The sequence below is a fragment of the Labeo rohita genome, chromosome 7, assembly GCF_022985175.1.
Source record: "Labeo rohita strain BAU-BD-2019 chromosome 7, IGBB_LRoh.1.0, whole genome shotgun sequence".
NCBI classification, from domain to species: domain Eukaryota; kingdom Metazoa; phylum Chordata; class Actinopteri; order Cypriniformes; family Cyprinidae; genus Labeo; species Labeo rohita.
The window spans coordinates 38,444,857-38,466,316 of NC_066875.1; the positions used below are offsets into that span (position 1 = coordinate 38,444,857).

General features: G+C 36.9%; 1 long non-coding RNA gene across 1 annotated transcript; it reads right to left on the reverse strand.

Moving 5' to 3' along the window:
• Window positions 1-5,161: 5,161 nt before the first annotated feature.
• Window positions 5,162-19,498, reverse strand: LOC127168950 (uncharacterized). The gene is made up of 6 exons (XR_007828166.1): window positions 19,270-19,498; window positions 16,309-16,362; window positions 16,113-16,217; window positions 7,639-7,772; window positions 6,497-6,533; window positions 5,162-5,434 (listed from the first exon to the last, which is right to left on the reverse strand). It is a non-coding gene; the product is annotated as an uncharacterized LOC127168950 (long non-coding RNA).
• Window positions 19,499-21,460: the final 1,962 nt, after the last annotated feature.

Sequence of the window (21,460 nt, forward strand, 5' to 3'; positions counted from 1 at the left end):
TATCAGCCAATCAGTGACCTGTCTATGCTTTATGTAAGCCAACCAATATGATTTACCAAGCCATTACTGCGTAGTTATACATAAGATGTCATACTGATGTAATATGTGTATGTATATGTGTATATACTGTACACTTGAGGTCAAAAGTTCACATACACCTAGCAGAAAATGTTAATTTAGTTTGCCAAAATATAAAAGGGATCATACAAAATGCATGCTATTTTTTATTTAGTCCTGACCTGAATAAGATATTATACGACATAAAATATGTTTACATATAGTCCACAACAGAAAATAATAGTTGAATTTAGAAAAATTACATCGTTCAAAAGTTTACATACACTTGATTTTAATACTGTGTTGTTACCTGAATGATCCACAGCTCTGTGTGTTTGTTTTGTTTGTTTGTTTAGTGATAGTTGTTTCCTATCCTAAATAGTTCAACTGCCTGCTGTTCTTCAATAAAATCCTTCAGGTCCCACAGATTCTTTGGTTTTTCAGTATTTTTGTGTATTTGAACCCTTTCCAACAATGACTGTATGATTTTAAGATCCATCTTTTCACACAGAGGACAACTGAGGGACTCATATGCAACTATTGCAGACAGTTCAAATGCTTACTGATGCTTCGGAAGGAAACATTATGCATTAAGAGCTGGGGGTTGAAAACTTTTGGAATTTCAAGATCAGGGCAAATTTAACTTATTTTGTCTTCTGGGAAACATGCAAGTATCTTCTGTAGCTTCTGAAGGGCAGTAGTAAATGACAAACATAAGATATTCAGGCAAAATAAGAAAAATGTACACATCTTCATTCTGTTCAAAAGTTTTCACCCCCAGCTCTTAATGCATAATGTTTCCTTAATTCATTGTTTTTTCTTCTAGAGCATCAGTGAGGGTTTGAACCTTCTGTAATAGTTGCATACGAGTCCCTCAGTTGTCCTCAGTGTGAAAAGATGGATCTCAAAATTATACAGTCATTGTTGGAAAGGATTCAAATACACAAAAATGCTGAAAAACCTGAAAAAGACTTTTCTGAAAACAGTAGGCAGTTTAACTGTTCAGGACAAACAAGGGACTCATGAACAACTATCACTAAACAAAAAAAACACAGCTGTGGATCATTCAGGTAACAACACAATATTAAGAATCAAGTGTATGTAAACTTTTGAACGGGGTCATTTTTATAAATTCAACTATTATTTTCTCTTGTGGACTATATGTAAGCTATATGTTGTTAATTTGAAATATCTTATTCAGGTCAGTAAATAAAAAACAACATGCATTTTGTATGATCCTTCCTTACTTTGGTGAATAACATTTTGCAGATTCTGCAAGGTGTATGTAAACTTTCGGCCTCTGGTCACTAGTGGGGCAAATATAATTACGCACAAAATTTTAAAATTACACAAAATCCTACATCATACACACAAAAATACTATATATACAGTATATATATACACCGAGTAGCCTAATGATTCGTTAAATAACAAGCTCAAGAGAATCATTTGTAAATCAGACTACTCTAATCGTGCAGTGTTTTTACATGCATCACACAAAGACAACTGTAGAAAGATGCTTTCTTGTCATTATTTTCAGTACACCATCTTTTCCTGTCACAACATTCAATTGCAGATTGCAAACACATCTGTGGTTTTGGTGTGGAGCTGTTGATTCATCAGCAGCGGCGCTCGAAGCAGTGCGGAACACTGGTGTATGGCCATTATTTATCTCTATGTGAATGATCCAAATCAATTGTATAAACATATAATCAATGGTATTGAATATCTGCAGCTGAATTTTGCAGCTCTGCATACCAGACGTGAAAATATCCAGACTAATTTCAGGGAACTAATTAAGAACCTACGCATAGATTCTCTACTTGTTTTCATGATTGCACTTCATCAATCTATCTACATCGGTTATATAGGTGTGAGAGGCAAATCATCCCCTTACAGCCTTTTTTCTATCTCTGCTAACCCTGCTCCTTATCTTTCTGGGTTAAAAACAGAGTGTGACTTTCCGTGTCAAATGCATGAGATGCAGTGAGAGGAATTGACATCTTAACACAATAAAGAGCAAAATAAACAGAATAACCCTCATCGTTATAATTATCTACTGCCCTGAGGCTCGACTATGAATAATTCATTTGGTAGTTAATTAAATGCATGCGTGAGGGATGCGGTGACAGTACGTTGCAGGGACGTAACATTGATATGTGACGTTAAGGAAATAAATCTTTGTTTCCTGCAATCACACCCAACCGTCAGCTCCACGCAGGAAGGGAAATCTGAATTATTATCATTGTTCAGAATTGTATTCTCATACAAAAGCGCAGAATATTTATGACGTCCAAGTTTCATATCTGTGCAGAATAAGCCAAGCTATTCGGGACTTGATTGCTAATATTATGGAAAAATTGTAGTCTATTACAGCCAGACAAAAGGTCACATGGGCCTCTTTTTGTGGTTTAATGCTTTGGTTTAGTCTTTACCACACATATATGACATAACGTCACCTCACCCAGTCTACAGTGTCCAATACCATAACTCAGAAATATTACTCAGAAGTCACTATTTTTATAATGGCCTTATTAAAAGAGTGTATGTGAATAGAGAGCCTATTACGTTCTGACGTGTGCATGTGTGCGTGTGTCCAAGACCGCTAATATCATGGTCTGGTCTGTACTGTAATAACATTACACTCCATTCACTTTATTACACATTACAGGGATTGTGGTCGAATTCATTTTGCTCTAATGGCATTTGGTGGGTTTACTAATCAGTCTCTAGGGAAGATTGTGTCTCCTCTAGTATCGGCATGCACACACACACACACGCACACACAGCCCTGTAAACAGGACAGATAACACTACATTCATGCAGCATGGGTACAAATCATGCCATCAACATCAAGAATCTTGCATCAGACCAGCTGAAGCATTAAAATTCTTCTGTGCAGTTTCAGGCTGCTTTCAAAATGCAAGCTGAATACTGGCATTAAGAAAGGAATTCTTAAAACAGATGCACACTTAGCAAAATGTGCAATATGCCCTGTGAATAAGAATAAGAACTGAATTGGCCACACTCCACAAGAAGTTTTAACAGGAATTTGAATCGGAACGAAAGGAAGATGAAATTACTGAATTGCAAAAGAAATTCAAATGCATTCTGGGAAATGAAATATTACCTCTTATCACAGCAGTTCTCAGCTAGAGTACGGAGGCAGAATAAAGGACCTGAAGGACCTATGACTTAAAATAATTTAAAACAAGACAAACAAGCATTAAAAACAGCTAAGACAACTAAATTTCTTACTTTAATTCCATGTCAATAAATGGTTTTTGTTCTCTAAAGATCCAGAATCTTAAAAGATCTGGATATATGAGGAAACCTTTCTAAACCTTGAACTCATATCATTTAAAAATTAAATGTTTAAACTCTATGGACATACATGTGATCCCGGACCACAAAAACAATCTTGAGTAGCATATGGTAGGTATATTTAAAACAATAGCCAAAAATACATTGTATGGGTCAGAATGATCCAAAATATGCCAAAAATCATTAGGATATTAAGTAAAGATCATGTTCCATGAAGATATTTTGTAAATTTCCCACCCTAAATATATCAAAATTTTTGATTAGTAATATGCACTGCTAAGAACTTTATTTGAACAATAAAGGCAATTTTCTCAATATTTTCTTTCTTTTTTTTGCACCCTCAGATTTCAGATATTCAAATAGATGCATCTCTGCCAAATACTGTCCCAAACAAACCGTACATCAATGGAAAGCTTTTTTATTCAGCTTTCAGGTGCTAAATTTCAAATTAAAAACTGACCCCTATGAACAGTGGTCCATGGTCACATATTATTATAAAATGTAGTATATTTTCATAGTTATGCCAAGTTCTAAAATATTTTATCGAGAAAGAAATTTAGAGTAAAATACAATTAACCTTTAAAAATTGCTATACTTGATTTCCTGCGTTTAGATATACCTCGAGATCCCCTACTTTTTCTATTGGTAGACAATTCCATTCTGCAGCTGAATTCTCATTAAAAAAGGACCCTATCAGCTGCAAGTACTGCTGCCAAAAAGACTGTTTTGAAGTTATGGATAGAACCATCCACTCCCACAACTTTTACTTGGCTATCTTACTTCAGAGATATTATTGTTTTGCTGGAAGGTACCACTGGCAGGCTCAATGGCGCAAAGGACAGCACTATTCAGAGTTGGACAAATATTGCAGTGATGTTGCTAGATAGACTGAAAAGTTGACATTCCTACTGTGCTTATGTGACTTTTATTTCTTTTATTTCTCCTCATCCTTTTTCTTTGTACAAGTCGACAGCTTCATGGCATCTGTTTGTACATAGTTCTTTTGAACTGTGAACTGTAATACGTTTCTGAAGTGGAACTATATTTTTTTTTTTTTTTTTTTTTTTTTTTTTTTTTTTTGCTATTTTAATTCAAATTCAAACTCAGAAATGGAACTACACTTTACAAGGCATTCTCAAATAATTTCCTAATAGTGCACAACCATGCTAGTTACTGAAAACCACAACGCAAAGCACCCAGCTTGCCCTTTCATATCCTGTTCTGCTTAACCTGATCAGCTGTGATTTTCAACATCTCCTTCTTGACTTATGACTAAAAAGCTAAAAGGTACTGTATTTTTACACAGACTTGAATTAAAAATGCAAAACAATCACATTAGCAAGATGATAACTGAATGCCACTTGCTGAATGAAACACAACAGATGATGAGGTCAAATGACGATAATGTGACACACAACTATTTAAAATATTTATAGCTACATAACGCATACTGTTTTGCATGCTATTTTTAAAAAATAGTAAGCGGTGAACAAAACATACGGTGCATTATGAGGTAAATCAGCATTCTGTTCCAAAAACTGTGCATTTCATGGCAGACACTATGGTTTCACTGGTGGCGAGTCTGGAATGGTTTAGTTTGTTTGCAGAGTTCCTTCACACCTTTCACAGTAACCACATCGCATACCTTTATTAAGCACACATGTGTCGCTAATAAACATGAAGGTGTTAGATGATAATTGCAGCTCAGAGAAAATTAAAAAAGGACGTAGCAATTCAAAACACTCTCACATTTACCTCAAGGACCTACATAAACATTTGCTATATCAAAACAAGTCTCCACATGAGCACAAATACATCTCGCCGTGAACAATTGGAGACACGAACACATAGAGGGCAACAAGCTCAAGGTTGAGCACCCTGGGGGCTCTTGGGTGGGTTTGAGGCTCAAGACGGCTAATGTTCTTGGCACTAAATCTTCATTACTGATTCCACCAACACACCATCACAGCCCTCGGTCCAGCTGGGTCTCCTGTACCGACAGACTGGCAGACTTTAAGATGCCCAGGTGGCACAGGAAGCCCTGGAACTACGCCTAGACGAGCGGACACATGCAAATACACACATTAACTACGCAGCGAATATAATACATTTTGCACACAAACACAGACGAAAACGTCGCTCCACCTTTGCACAATTAGCGTGGCACACATTGCTCGAGGGCGCGGGAGGAAATGAGTTTTTTTGCTAGGTGCGGGGAAGATGGGGGAAAGGAGGGAGGGATGAGGAAGGAGAGCGAGGAGGGAAGCGGGGTTCAGGAGGATTAGGTAGGCGGTGGGGGTTATGCTTGGAGGAGGGAATATAATGCATGGTATGGGAGAGTATGTGCTCAGTAAGGTAATCGCCTGGCGCCCATATACAAAAAAAAAAACCTCCGGTTCCCACACGCTCTCCTCACATGTACCTGTCTCCATCTAGCGCTCTTGCTCCCCGGCCCTCACGTCGCGGCTCTCGCACTGTCACGCCTAATTACAGGGAAAAGCGGGATGATGACAAAGCAAAATGCATTATAAAAGCGAGCTGCGCTTAAACAGGCTAATTAACTACTGTCAGCCGCCTTTTCCACATGCGACAAAGCGGCGGGTTTAATGGGATTTAATTAAAATTTATCAAAAGGCAGTTCATTACAAACACTCTGTTTCCACATTATGAATCATACAAATTTCAACAAATAAATGTGTCACGGGAAGGACGCATAGTTATTTATGAACTGCAATACTGGCACGCTGTGCAGAGGAACTCCAGATCCGATGTTGTGAGATTCTAGGTTAGGACTACAACCGTCAGACTATCTGACACATCTGCCCTTGCCGTTAAATGATCTTCTGGGTTGGCAGAATACATATGAGGTCTTATGCTCACTATCTCTGCAACTCAGATGTTCAACCCAAGTCAGAACGTGCTTTAAATCCACTTTTGAAGGAACAGATCATGCAAAGTTCTGTTGTCATTTACTTACCCTAATGTTCAAGGCTGGTGTCATGAACAATTTGGTTCGTGCCTTGAATCCCATAGGGTATGTTTGTAATGCCCTGTTTGTAATGTTTATAAAAACATATAATTTGCATGGGTTAAATGAAAATTGTCCTTTACTCACCCTCTAGTTTTTCCAGTCCTGCATGAGTTTCTTTTTTCTGTTAAACATAAAAGAAGATATTTTGAATAATGATTGTCTATCTTCTAGGTTTTCTAATAAAGCACCAAACAGAGCACTCATTACAAGTTATTTATTTTTTCTACACCATAAAAGTAGCATACTGAAAAGTTGGACTGTTTTAATAAAATATGTTAAGTGTTCGATGCACTAAATTAAAGGATTAGTTCACTTCCAGAATAAAGATTTCTTGATAAATGATTCAGCCCCATGTTATACAAGATGTTCATGTCTTTCTTCAGTCGAAAAGAAATTATGTGTTTTGAGGAAAATATTTCAGGATTTTCCAACAGGTTGAAGGTCCAAATTGCAGTATCAATGCAGCTTCAAAGGGCTCTACACGATCCCAGCCAAGAAATAAGGGTCTTCTTTAGCAAAAAAAATTAAATTTATATACTTTTTAACCACAAATGCTCACCTTGCACTAGCTCTGCAATGCACATGCATGACTTTACGTAAGGAAAGTTTACTTCAATTCAAAATGGTAGTCATTTTCTCCTCCAACTTCAAAATCGCCCAACATCGTTGTTTTACCTTTTTTTGTAAAGGGCTTTCTTTGCATGTTGCTTCATAAACACTGGGTTGGTACTTCCACCTTTCCAACGTGACTACGTCATGCATGAGGTTGAGCTAGTGGAAGACGAGCATTTATGGTTAGAAAGTATATACATTTGTATTTTTTTTAGAAAATGACCGATCGTTTCGCTAGATAAGACCCTTATTCCTTGGCTGGGATTGAGTAGAGCAATTTGAAGCTGCACTGAAACTGCAATTTGGACCTTCAACCCATTGGCTCCCATTGAAGTCCACTACATGGAGAAAAATCCTGGAATGTTTTCCTCAGAAACCTTCATTTCTTTTCAACTGAAGAAAGAAAGACAAGAGCATCTTGGATGACATGAGAGTGAGTAAATTATCAGGAAATCTTTATTCTGGAAGTGAACTAATCCTTTAAGAGAAAAAACTACAAGTGAGAATAAACTGAGATGTTTTTGGCACATGCTACTCAGCAGCTCATTTCATATTCAACCAAAATGAGGAAATGTCTGCTGGCCTTGCGCAGAGGACCCTGGTGTTCAGCTTACTTTGGCAGTCTAGGGGTGCGCAGCCTGAGGCTTTGGAGGCCCCTGGCAATCCGAGGTCCCGAGGCGTTGGGCCTACTGGCTCTATCCATAATCCAGCCCTGCACATGTTCTTCTAAATCTGTATGAGTTTCTTTCTGCAGTGGAACATAGAAAGAGATGTTTTAAAGAATGTTTTTTTTCATACAATGAAAACATAATGTGATAATGAACTGGCAAGCTTAAAAAGGGTCATAAATACTATAAAAGTAGTTCATTCAGCTTGTGCAAGCATTGCTTGTTTATAGAAGTGTCAACACACAAAAATCACACCAAAAAGTAGTTATTAGGCCAAACATTTTGTCCCAAAACGCTGTAGTGTACCTTACACTATGTAACCGCTCTAGAGCTTAATAAAGAAAAAAAAAACATGCTTCTTGAGGAAGAACAGTGTAGCCAGAGCTTCTTCTCTCTGTTTATGAATCTGATGAGTCACTCGGTCTAAAATAGAATATAAACACTTATTATAGGCATACTGTAGGACTTGTGATGTACTCGCTCATTATATTTTGTATACTTGAAACAAAAAAAAGTTTCATGGTGTACCTTTCACTAATGTTAATGTTAACTAAAGCTAAAATAAAAGACAAATACTATATGTAAATGTAAACTTAATAAATAATCGAGATCTATCATCTGAAATATTTGACTGAGATACAACTGCTTGGAATCTCTGAGGGTGCAAAAAAAATAAAAATATTGAGAAAATCGCCTTTAAAGTTGTCCAAATGAAGTTCTTAGCAATGCATATTACTAATCAAAAATTAAGTTTTGATACATTTAAGGTAGGAAATTTACAAAAAATCTTCATGGAACATGATCTTTACTTAACATCTTAATGATTTTCAACATAAAAGAAAAATCGATAATTCTGACCTATACAATCTATTGTTGGCTGTTGCTACAAATATACTCGTGCTACTTAAGACTGGTCTTGTGGTCCAGGGTCACATATGATAAAATTTTAATATTATAAAGCCACTTTAAGGCTAGTCTGCAGTGTGAAAGTGGTTTATGAATAAATTAAATGAATAAAATAAGTTGAAGATGAACTAAAATTACTAAAAAATTAATTAAAAATAAAGCTAAATAGAATATTTTTTAAATAATAATAATAAAAAAAATGATAAAACCACATAACAGAATTACTAGAACTTAAAACTAAAATTAAAATGAAATCTGGAAATATTCAAATAATAATTAATCAATTCTATAACAGTACACAAAAAAAAAAAAACGTAAAACAATACTTGGCCAAAATGCGCTTAGGAAAAAGTTTCATCTGTGCTCTTCTGGGTTATCCCACAACACAGAACATTTCAGCAACCAACTAATTACTTTGACACGCAACTCTTGTAGAATTTGAAAAACACTTTTATCCACTCTTTAACAAAACATAAATATGCCAATAAAGTGAAAGCAGCGAGCAAGTAATGACTGAGTTTGAGTCAGTAATGGCCGGCCTAATGAAAAGTATTGGCTAGGGAAGAGAAAGGGAAAGTCATTAGTGTTTTTCACAAGCAAGAATGGAGGGAGGGCCTGACATTTGACAGCCTCCTCTCTGTCTTACACTCTCCCTCTGTCCTGTTGTGTCCTGATGGCAGATGGATACTGCATGACAACAAGGTTATGAGGTCACAACCACACAAGGGGGCATATGTGTGTGTGTGTGCATGTGTGTGTGTGTGTGCGTGTGTTCCCTGCCAGTCCAGTACATGGATGAATGTGAGCATTACATGTGTCAGCAGACGGGTGACAGCACGGCATTCATTAGCAAAAACAAAAAGAGTTTAGCTCCAGTAGTGCAGAAGAGGGGCTCGAAAAGGGGACGCAGAGAAAAAATGGGAGGGATAGGTTTCACAGACAGGCCTGAGTGTTCAATACTGACACGGTTGTGAGCTTTCTCCATCACTCTCTCTCTCCTTTTCTTGCTCCCTGACAGAGCCAACAAAGAGCTCACACTCCAGTCTATGCTGAGGTAAGCCAGATCATAATGAAGCTGAGGTCTCAAAGGGGATTCCCTTGTGTGGCGGCAAATCTCGGTGTGTGAGTGTGTGTGTAGATACACACTATGAAAGTATGTACCCCTGAATATTATGTCTCCAGAAGTACGTTCAAACATCTTGGAGTGTTTAGTAGCTATCCAAACTCTCTCCCTACGTCTCCATCTGTCTGTTCACTGCTGAAAGGACCAGGTTTTCCTATCAGGCTGCTTAACTTAACTAAGTCAATGAGCTTCTTTCATGGCTATACTAATTACACCAAACAGCAGCAAAACCAGAATGGAAATTCATCAGTGATAGGTCACCCAAAAAAAGAAAATCCTGTCATTGTTTATTTACTCTTCTGTCTTTGTCTATACAATGAAAGCTAATGGCTGCACAATACACTTAAAATAAATTATATTATTGCAGTGGAAATTTGCATTCAAATTGCAGTGTATATTTATTAAAAATAAAAAAAGTCAAATTTAATATATATACATATTTTTATGTAATATATACATATTTTCCTTCATTTTAATTATAATATTTCTTATTTGAATATAAAAACAACAACAACAATTATTATTATTATTATTATTATTATTATTATTATTATTATTATTATTATTATTCTCTGGTTATACTGATGCATAATTAAAATGTTTGACCAAAATTTGCAACCTATAAACAAGTAGAAAACTGGACCCCATTGACTTTCATTGTAAGAACAAAGACAGGTATTTAAAAAAAATAAATAAATAAATAAAATAAAATAAAATAAAATAATAAGGTTCTTTAGTTAACATTAGTTTATTACATTAGTTAACATGAACTAAGAATGAACAATACTTCTACAGCATTTATTAATCTTAGTGTCAATTTCAGCATTTACTAATGCATTATTAAAATCACAAGTTGAGTTTGTTAAAATTAGTTAATGCTCTGTGAACTAACATGAATAAACAATAAATGACTGCATTTTAATTAACCAACATTAACAAAGATGAATAAATAATGGGTAACACTTTATTTTAAAGTATCCTTGTTACATGTACTTATTATTATATTAAAAAATTAATTATCCATAATTACTTGGAAGTAACCCTAAGCCAAAGTTATGTAATTAATATTACTTAAATGTATAAATACACTGTAACAAGGACACCTTAAAATAAAGTGCAACCAAATAATGTAATAAATGTATTGTTCATTGTTTGTTAATGTTAGTTAATACATAAACTAATATTAACAAATCTCATTGTAAAGTGTTACAAATAAAATAAAATAAACAGAAAGGTTTATAATGACACTCATACTAGTGAGTAAATGATGACAGAATATTTGGGTGACCTCTCCCTTCTAAATTTAATGAACATTCAATAAACAGTATGTTTAAATGCTCAGCCTCCCTCCTGAAATCTCTCCGTCTGTCAGGACACAGAACTGAAGCCCAGTTTAGTATTATAGCTATATGGGATGGAGACAGAGAGACACATTATACTGTTCAGGGACCCTGCACAGCCCCAGACCCTCGTGGACTGGAATGCTGAAAACGAAACAAATTAGGAGTGGATGGAGGTGTGCGGGGGATGTAGTTACGATTGGGAAAGAAAAAATGTGCGATCAGTTGTTTTTGGACACGCATCATTTTCCTTGCAAAGGAGCCTGGCAGCTGCTGCGTGAGCAGGAAGGGGGTGCTGGGGTAGATGGGGGTCGGGGGAGGAGCCGAGCAGAGTTTGGGTGAGTTTGTGCTGGTGGACGAGAGAAACCCTCCCTTCAAGCATTGTTTGGAGAGAGAGAGAGAGAGAGAGAGAGAGAGAGAGGGAGGGATGGAAAGAGAGGAGGAGGGGATGCAGTGACTGAAATCACAAATGAAAAGGGGAGGAGGGGGTGTTACACAGAGACCACCTGTTTTGTTAGGGAAACAAACAAAAACATGCTTTGAACTGATGAATGACATAAAAACATTTATCAAAAATCATTTATTATTAGTGATCCAGGGTGATTTGAACAAATCCATAACTATAATTATTAAAGTGTAAGTTCACCCAAAAATAAAAAATTCTGTCATTAATTACACACCCTCATGTTGTTCTAAACCCATAAGACCCTTGTTTATCATATTTTAGATGAAATCCGAGAGGTTTCTGACCCTGCATAGACAGCAATGGTTCAACCATAATTTCGTGATAAACTATATGATGGCGATAGGGTGACGCAGAGGAGAAGTTGAATGAAGTCATTATTTTTGTTTTCTTTGCGCACAAAAACTATTCCCGTAGCTTTGTAAAATTACGGTTGAACTACTAATGTCAAACAGACTATTTTAACAATGACCTTATTACCTTTCTGTGCCTTGACTGTGGTAGAACCATGCTGTCTATGCAGGGTCAGAAAGCACTTAAGAAATATCTTAATTTGTGTTCCAAGATGAACGAAGGTCTTGCTGGTTTGGAACAACATGAGGGTGAGTAATTAATGACAGCATTTTAATTTTTTGGTGAACTATCGCTTTAAAAAAACATGTGGCATGTTAAGAAGAGGCGTGCTTTTACTTTTCTAAGCAATCAGACTAATGATTTTCACCTGGAGGACAACAAAACATGCCCAAAAAAAACAAAAAAAAAAACATAGACTTACACCACAAGAAGGATGTGAGTCATATTTGGAGGCTAGAATATATGAGGTAATTTATGCCTGCTCTGACCCACCTCAGATTCTAGTATAACTATATACAGCATACAAATTGCTGTGTAAAACGCATTTACTGTAAGCCACCTCTGAGCAGCATTAAACTGTCTGAGCAACCTTCGCATTTGGCAAAACCACCCAGAATGCCCTAGTAAGCAACTAGTTGCATAAACAGTTGCTTAAACTACGTCACAGGTACCGGACCAAAAATACAGTGTAAAAAAAAACTATTTCAAAGGAGACTTATTATGCCCCTTTGTACAATACATAATAAAAGCCTAAGCTCAAAATACCCCACAGATCATTTATTATATCATTTTGAAAATGCCTATTTTGAGTGAAAGCAGAAATATGCTGTTTTCATGCATGTCTCTTTAAATGCAAATGAGCTGCTGCTCCCCGCCCCCTTTTCCAGAACATGGCTGTGCCTTTAAAGCTCATACATCAGATATCCTGCCAAAATACATCTGTTTGGTTTTGATTATCACATCTATCGCACTGAAATCATGCGTTTTAAACCATATTAGTTTAAACTTCTAACATAACGGTTTCTGAACGCACATATCCGAAGCACACGCATAGAAAGCGGCTGTCACACAGCATATGAGTACTAAACTAAGTTCTCTTTAATGTCTTATTGCACTTATACTGTCAAATACAAACAAGTTTGTTAAAAACTAAGAGAAGTTACAAAAATTTACAAAAAAAAGTCAGTTATATCTTTGAAGGTAAACAGCTGGGAAAGAAATCGCATGTTTATATTAGATCTGTGTAGCAGCAACGAAATATACAGTACAGTAAATAAATAAACACTCTCTTGTCTCCTCTGAGGCTGCAAATCTAAACAGTGTTCTGTGCTCGTCTGTGTAGCCAAAAACAGAACAGTTAGCATGCTTTGCTTGACACCTTTGCAATGGTGTTAGAACTGGTACACCATTGTCACTTGCGAAAACAAAATGATGGCGCCGTGGGTGGAAACATGGTTGCAGAAAAAGTCTTACCAAAACAAAGTTACTGGGTTGTCCTTTTTCACATTTTATGGCTTGGTAGATGCACTGAGGACCCAATTATAGCACTTAAATTTATGATGTGTCATGATATGTCACCTTTATATTAAAATGTAATTTATTCCTGTGATGGCAAAGCTGAATTTTCAGCAGCCATTACACCAAAAGCCAGTCTTCAATGTCAAATGGTCCTTCAGAAATGATTTTAAAATGCTGATTTGGGGCTCAAGAAACATTTCTTGTTATCAACAATGTTAAAAACAGTTTTGCTGCTTAAAGGAAAAGTCTATTTCCAAAACAAAGATTAACATGTAATGTACTCATCCCCTTGTCATTCTTTCTTCAGTCGTAAAGAAATAGTTTTTTGAGGAAAACATTTCAGCATTTTTCTCCATATAATGGACTGATATGGTGCCCCGATTTTGAACTTCCAAAAATGCAGTTTAAAAGCGGCTGTAAACGATCCCAAATGTGGTTGTAGACAATCCCAGCCGAGAAAGAAGGGTCTTATCTAGCGAAATGATCGCTTATTTTCATAAAAATAAAAAATGTACAGTCTTCTCTTACTCTGCCTGGACTGTTTTTTTCCAGTTTGTGACAGTTAGGGTATGTCGAAAAACTCCCATCTCATGTTCTCCCTCAACTTCAAAATCGTCCTATATCGCTGTTTTACCTTTTTTGTTAAGGGTGTTTGATCTTCTTTGCATGTTCACTTTGCAAAGACTGTGTCGGTACTTCTGCAGCAATGTAGGATGATTTTGAAATGATTTTTGAAGTTGAGGGAGTAAATATGATTGGAGTTTTTCGACATACCCTAACTGTCTTGAGCCAGAATACACAGAGTTCAGGGAGAGCAAGGCAAGACGAGCATTTGACATTAAAAAGTATTTAAATTGTATTTTTTTAATGAAAATAACCGATTGTTCCACTAGATAAGACCTTTCTTCCTCGGCTGGACTCGTTTACAACCGCATTTGGGATCGTTTGAAGCTGCTTTTAAACTGCATTTTGGAAGTTCAAAATCGGGGGACCATAGCAGTCTATTATATGAAGAAAAACGCTAAAACGTTTTCCTCAAAAAACATAATTTCTTTACGACTGAAGAAAGAAAGACATGAACATCTTGGATGACATGGGGGTAAGTACATTACATATGAATCTTTGTTTTGGAAGTGGACTTCTCCTTTAATACTTTTGTTGAAACTGTGATACATTATTTCTCACGATTCTTTGATGAACAAAGTTTAAAAAACAGCATTTATTAGAAATGTGTTACATTATAAATGTCAAGCCCAAACTTTTGAACTGTATTGTAGATCTACGCCAAGAAATGATCAGGATTTATTTTTATTGTCCAAAACCCCACTTGGCCGAAGGCTTACAAACTTTTGGACCGCACTTTCTGTTAGTCACTGTTTTTGTGTGTAAAATTGTGAGAATTGAGATCCATATGTAATCTGTTGAGGTCGGAGACCTTAAGGCCGCCGTCAGCATATGGTGGAAATGCTAGGTTCAGTTCAGCTAGGCTGAAGAGATTTAGGGCCTGCCCAAAACAGGACCTCAAAGCGAATCACATCACACACTCCTAGATGCTAGACTACACATATACATCTGCCATCCACCTCAGAGATCGATAAAACCAAGTGTGTGTGTGAGAGGATTGAAAAGAAAATCATCAAGCTGCCCCCATATCTCCGGAAACACACATTTTAAGGCAAAGCGTGACGGAACACCTTTGTCTGTTCGTAGCCCAGCTGCACAACCTGGACACACACACACACATTCCTTCTCTGAATGCAGCATTTGGCAGTATTTGAGGCTGACACTGCTGATGTCATTTGCAGCAGTGAGTCATTGGGCCCACACTCCTGCTGTGTGTACTGGGCCCCTCACACACACACATACACACACACACACACGTACGTCTAAAACCAATCATGGGGCCATCTTTTTGCTTCCCTTGGCATCGGAAGTCATATATTTCTGAGTGTGCCAAGACAAAACAAATATCCCTCATCTCTTCTCGTCTTTTTTTAAATTAAACTCATTTTCTCTCTTCTCTCACTGTCTGTCCGTCCCCCTCGCCGGTTTAGCAAGCTAGCACGACTCATTGGCCCTCTGGACACACTCTATTCTGCCACTCTATTGTCGATCCGACAGCCTTTGTTGTATGGAGAAAAAGCGACCCCCGCCGTTCTTTCTCTCTCTCTCGCACACACTCACACCCACACATACACACACATTCCACAAGCACAGAGGTCAAAGGGTGCAGCTGCCTCAATAAAGCAACGAGAGTGTGTGTGCAAGTCTTAAAAGGAGAGTAAGTGGGGGGAGTGAGGGAGGTGGTGGATTCATTTTTACTTTATTCCTCTTTTCTGGGCTGAAAGAGTGAGCGAGGGTGGGGAAAAGAGAGGACGCAGGGCAGCTATTCTGCTGCTGAAGGACTCTTGTCAATTGGGGAATTTTTGAAAAAACTTCTCGAATTGAATTTTGAGGCTTTGTGGGGGTCCATTATTGTCTCATTGTTTAGGTGACTGTGCACGTTCGCGCATGTCCTCAGGGCTAACATTTTTGCCTCGTTTTCCTGTGACATCTTCTTCGATGTTAACGAAACACCACAGAATTGAACACTTTTTCCTTTGGGATTTGAAAAAAAAAGAAGAAATCCCTTCAGACGAAGGCTGTATTGATTTTTGTTGTTGTTGTTGTTGTGCTATCTCAGGGTGTTGAAGTGTTAAAGCAGGGTGAGACTGACCTCAGGTCACTGGGCATCAAAATAGGTTGTGAAGCAGAGAGATGGACGGTTGGTTTAGAAACAACATGCTGAGTGGATGTTCTTGAGACAGCCTTTCTGTCCAACCTGAAAGAGACATGATAGCAGGGTTTAGAAACAGACAAACTTTAAAGGAATAGTTCACCCAAAAATTTTAATTCTATCAATAATTACTCACCCTCACGTCATTGCAGAAGCCAGCGCTCTGACGTAGAACCTAGATGCGCTGTGTCTTGTTTACAAGCAGAAGAAGACAAATGCTGTACATAAAACAGTCTTTGTAAAAACGTCTGAAGAGTTCAACAGAGAAGATGACTTGCAATTTTTTGCCCAGCCTTACTTTTTACATTATTTTTCTTTTCTTTGCACATAAAAAGTATTCTCATAGCTTCATAACATTAAGGTTAAACCACTGATGTCACATGGACTATTTTAATGATGTCCTTACTACCTTTCTAGGTCTTGAACGTGTCAGTTGCATTGCTGTCTATGCAGGGTCAGAAAGCTCTCAAATTTCATCAAAAATATTTTCATTTGTGTTCTGAAGAAGAAAAAAATATCCTACAGGTTTGGAACGACATGATGGTGAGTAATTAATGACAGAATTTTCATTTTTGTGTGAACTATCTCTTTAAGTGAACATACGGACTAACAGATGCTTAACAAAGTTATTCTTTTGAATTCACAACCCTCTTAAAACATTGTAGCTTCCTATCATCACTGAACCACACATACATCCATTGTGAGGAAAGAAAAAAAGAACTAAGTGAAAATCAACATGGAACAGCATTTGCAACCCATGTGACTTCCATAATGTGATGCATTTCTGGAAAAAAAATTAATAAATAAATAAAATAAAATAAAATAAAACAGAACAAATACTACCATTTAAAAGTTTGGATATGGCCCAAAGTCTCTCATGCTCATTAATGCTGAATTTATTTGATCAAAAATATAGAAAAATAATTAATACTGCAAAAAAAATTTAAAATAACTGCTTTATTGTTAAATATATATTTAAAATATAATTTATTCCTGTGATGACAAAGCTGAATTTTCAACAGCCATTACAGTCTTCAGTGTTACATGATCCTAATATGCTGATTGAAGCAGATTTGACACAATCTGTATCGTAAAAAGCGCTATACAATAAAGCTGACTTGTAAGACAAGAAATACTGCAAGACAAGAAACATGTCTTATAGTATTACCACTGTTGAAAACAGTAGAAAACTAAACAGGAAAAAATTCTATCCAAGAATTGACTGGACCTTGAAAAGTGGATTTTTTCATTCCAGAATGTCAGGTACAAATTTGCAGGAGATTTTTGTGCGGATTAAATTTTTGTCCCAGGCATCAAGCCATATTTATTTGAGCCTCTACCAACTGGAAAACCAAGATGGTGGAGAATGTCAAGTTCACCCTCGAGAGCCTCTTGATGTATCCCAGTCACTTTATTCGCTATTATTGCTGTAACCTTTACAGTTACACAATTTTAGGCAATCTGTAATGTATTCAAGATACACATTTAGTCAGTTCTTGTGTTCTCTGGGACTCATGACTTTAGCATTGCTGGCACTGTTCGAGCTCCAGAAACGCTGTAGGTTGTAACTAGTTTTAAATTACAGCTTTGCAAGATTATAAAAAGGCTGAATTACCTACAACAGTAGCCTCAAACAATGTCTAACTAGTAGCTATCAGACTAAATAGCAGCCTTGGTGACATCAGACAAAAAGTAAAGCTGTTTTAGTTTGATTATAAAGAATAAACGTTTAACTTCTTTGGCACAACGTGCAGAATTGTTCAAAACAAAACCAGAAAACTTGCGGCAAGAAAGTAATAAGCCAATTTTGATTTTTCCTCGACTCGAATAACAAAAGCAACCGAAGATGAAAGAAACACTCCAGATATAACGTAAATGAATGATGGATGAGATCATGGGACCACCGTGCAATTTTCTGTGTGAATATCCGAGGGCAAACGATTACCCATAACTCACGGTGATGTTTTCGGATGCTATCATATAGATCTAAGGGTTTGTGAGAGCGTGCTGTTTGTGGATAAAGTGGAAGAGAGAACATGAGACCGTGTGGGTGTATGAACTGTATTGTATCGGATATTCGGCTGGTATGGTGTCATGTTAATAAATTAATCATCTGAAATGAACACCCTCTAACGACTCTCTCTCTCTCTTTCCAATTCTGTTGCTTTATCAGCTTCATTTTTACCAGCCCAGCTGTACTTGTCATCAGCCCCATTATTAACTGTAGCAGTTTGTTTTTCTCTCTCCTACAACATGAAGAATGCAAGGCTTGAACGAGAGAGGGAGGAGAACGTGTCGAAAGCGGGAGAAGAAAGAAATTTAGACGGAGCTAGAGAGAGAATGTCCCTGTCAGAGATCAGAGCTGTGGTGGCTGTGAGACCCAAAGAGAGATTAAGCAGAGGGGGTTCCTGGTGACGACTTAAAGACCCGTCTTTTCATCAGTCGCTTCCAGTCGACGCTGCCTACAGGTGCAATCAGAGACGGCGAGAGAGACACTTGACTTTCAGCCCTCACCTTTCCTCACCTCGGCCTTTAGAAAAGAAAACGCAGGGGAGGTGGCCTGTACTTCATTCTCCTTTCCCTCTTGTTTCTCCCCATCGCTCCCTCGCTCTTTTTGCGCATTTGATATGCAGATGACTGACCGGCTTTTCAAATGGCCAAATTGCAGGCGGCTAGGAAACGCTATCTCGCTCTCTCTGACCTTCAGGAGGGTCCCCATAGCAACACGGTCTTAAGGCTCCCGTGGCGACATTCAAGTCAAGCGCGCCGGTCTTCGGGATTTTTAGCCTTGCCGCCAAAACCTGTTCAAATCTGATTATAGAGGATTATCTCCTAATTGATTTCACTCCAGGCCAAGTTTGAGTTTTTTCTTTCCTTTTTAATAACACAACAGAAACTGTGCTCTACTTCAGAGAAAAGCACAGCTGCTGTCTGGAAGAAAGCGGGATGTGTGTATTTAGGTATATTAAAAAGACTAAAAGCATTTATGTTGGTACATATTATATGTAAATGTACATTTTTTTGGAAATAATTACTATACACACATTATTGTCTTTCATTATAATACTGACTGTTAAAACAATGTTAAAATACTTACTTATGTTATGTATCGATGTATCGAGACACTGGACTTGATAGTATCTGGTAACTGATCGAAAAGACGAGCGAAGGCCTCATAACATTTCGACGAGCACATGACGTCATCAAAACAACCGTCTGCGTTTAATATTGTCTCACACACCTGGCATTGTCCTTGTTATGAAACACAGGCGATAAAATTTATCTCACGCCACAATACTCAGCTCAGATTAATGGGCCAATGATGTTGAGAGTTCAAGTCCTTGTACTTTGAATCAAAGCGCGTAACCGTTTAACGAACTTGAGACTGAACGAACGTGAGGTGCGCCCCCGACCGGAAGTTGACTCGTGACTATGCAGAGTAAATGCCTTCGAAAGAAATAAAGAACAAAAGAAATATGTGATCGGTTATTTATTTATAATGTTTTTGTGACTATGCCCACTAAACATTGGACGTCGGATAGACGTGCAGATCATGTCTATATTGGGTCCGTCGGTCAGGGTCACGTCACTACGACGTCACATTGCGCAGTGGGTGCGCAATTGGAAAAATAGTGGTTGCTTTAACTCCTTTTTACGTGAGTATATATATATATATATATATATATATTAGTACTGAATGATTGTCTGATGTGCATTTCTTTTTTTTTCTGCTTTACTGGGGTGCCTCCATTTAATTTCTTTGAGGTATATTTCTTTCTTTCTTTCCGCAGCCACAGAATAATGAATTGGAATTTGAAAGGAAATTCAACAAAGTGGATTTATGTGCAAAATTGATCAAATATAAAAAAAATAGAAAATAGAGAGTTTGCACTTACGTCACGATTTGGTCATTTACCCAGATACACGCCCATATTGGCGATACTCGAATGTAAACAACAGCAATGACTGCATGGTTAATGTACCACTGAATATGTTGTCCTGCTAATTTATGCTGTCGAAATCATGGAAAACCTGTGTGGAAGCTGCTAAATCTTATAGAGAAGAACTTAGTAAGGAGGAAAGGGCACAATATAAAGTGCAAAGTAAAGTCAAAAGGTGGTAAAGATACGTACAAGAAGTATTAATTAAGATATTAGCCTAATATTTCACCTACCTGACCGTAAATGATAAGGTCAAGCACAAATGTTGTCAAGACTCTTGCCTTGGAAATCCTGGTTCAGTCTGGCCAACCTCAAACACCTTTTGTTCCTCAGACAGATTTTTTCACTCTTCTCCTTAATAGTACTCCAGATGTTCTTCCTAGTTCAACCGATTAGCACGGCCCAAAACATGACATTAATAGACCATTTTCAGCAGCAATATTCAGCCAAATATGTGAGTTTCATTTAGTTCAGAGGCACTGTTTACGTTTAGTGCCGCCAATATGGCCAACTGATGGCGTTGTGAAAACACTTGGAATTTGAAAGGAAATTCAACAAAGTTTATCTATGTGCAAAGTTAATGAAATATATAAAATATAAATGTATTACATTTGATACATAGACTATTGTATACTATTGGTGGGATTTCAAACCGATTTTTTTAGTGGGTGACAAGATGCAGGCCACAGGCTCATGATGAAATATCAATTCATTAAATTAAATGAATAGAACAGAATAAAATATCTAGTCTATTCCTAAATATATCATATTTATGCTATCAAAAGTAAACACTTTTATCACAAAATATGTATTTTTTCCCAAAATAATGTGATGAATTTATAAAATTCATTACCTTTTAATAAAAGGTTAGCATTATTTAAAATTCTGAGGTACTTTTTTACGTTTTTATGGCTTTTTTCCCCTTTCTGAACACAGATTTGATTTATTTGTAGCACTTTTTGAAGTTAAGCATGTAATTAATTTAGGTCCTATTCATGCAACTGGGAGGAAATATGGGTAACCACTCCTAGAGACAGCAGTGATATTAAATGGAGATTAAAAGGAGATTTTTGCTTGAGCTTATATGAGCTCAAACATTTCTTATTAATTTCCTACAAAACCTAATTATCTATGCAATCCACATTCATTTTTATCACTAATTCTATTCATTTTATCACCAAATTCTTGCAAAACCCAGTTATCTTTACAATCCACATTAATTTTATCACTATATATCAACAATGGTCTAATTTTCTGACATTTTATTTTTTTAAACCAAGGAAAATGTAGGAGAAAAACCTGAGACACAGTTGAGAAATTCCCTGAGCAAACCACTGGCAATAAAAT